Below are 1,297 nucleotides of genomic sequence, written 5' to 3' on the forward strand. Positions count from 1 at the left end.
TGGTCAACATATGCCCCCTAGGTAGCTGGATTGGTAAATCTGACTGTATGCCAGTTCGACTCCCAATTTTGAGTCAGTGATTGAACTGGGGCTAGGATTCTGCCAATCAAACATTCAGAGATACCAAGCTCAGAAAGGAGAGCCATTGGCTTGTGTTCATTTAGGACACCCAGGTCTGGAAAATGTAATAGCCCTTTCTGTTTGCAAGGCTGACTTGCAGCAGAAGGATGCCGAACTCCTTATATTTTCCATAATTTGATAGGGAGCTGAGGAATTCCACAAAACAGTGCTTCATGCAAGGCACTCAGAACTTGTATCCTCCAGTCTGTCATGTTTTCTGATGTGAATAATAACAAGAGCTATAAATACCAATTCATCCCTCAATCTGGAAATTTGCATGCTCATTACATTTGAGATGGAGAATGGCAGAAGAGCTTGCTTTCCTATTACCCCTGAAGAAGAGATTCAGGAGGGAGAAAACAAGGATTTGGATTTTATAGAGTGGTAGAAATTAGACATGTTGCTAAGGTTGTTAACCAACATCCAAAGACAACACAAAATCTCCTCCTGTGCGTACATATATCTGCCTCTACGCCCTGTACTTGTGAGTGATAATATTGAAATGAAGGAAATTACCTGAAGGAAATTGCCTGAATGAGACTGTTATAAGAGGAGGGTAAGGCTTACTTAATTAAAGTACAGTTTAATTATTGCTATAACTTAAGGAAACGGTGTGCCATTAAAAAATATGGGAGTATGAGAGGTTTGGGTTTTGTTGGATAGTGATTAATTTCAAATTGTTTAGGGGGAGATATGATTAAATATAGGAGGAGAAAGCTGATGAATGAATCATTAGGGAAGCACATTTTTAACTAAATGGAAATGAGTCTAGGAAGAATGAAAAAATATGTATAGCGACCATACATATTCATAGTAAAATATGAAGATGAGAATAAGAAATATCTCAGTAAAATATTGTCTTCCATTTAAAATAATTGTCTTCCATTTAAGTGAGAATGAGAAGGGAAGGAGGGGATGTTTTGATCTGGTTAGGAACCTACATAATATCTTAATATAATAGAATCATATATTATAATATGATATAAATATATAACACTATTTTGAAATAATTTCAAACTTATCAAAAAGTCCAAGCAGAATTCAGAGACCTCCATATACTATTTAACTAAATTCACCAAGTTTTAATCTTTTGCTTCATTTGTTCTTTCTTTTCCTCTCTCTTGCCCTCTCTCCACACACCACACCCCCCCACCCCCCACCCCCACATATCCGTATT

Source organism: Tamandua tetradactyla, chromosome 26, assembly GCF_023851605.1.
Source record: "Tamandua tetradactyla isolate mTamTet1 chromosome 26, mTamTet1.pri, whole genome shotgun sequence".
In the NCBI taxonomy this organism is placed as follows: domain Eukaryota; kingdom Metazoa; phylum Chordata; class Mammalia; order Pilosa; family Myrmecophagidae; genus Tamandua; species Tamandua tetradactyla.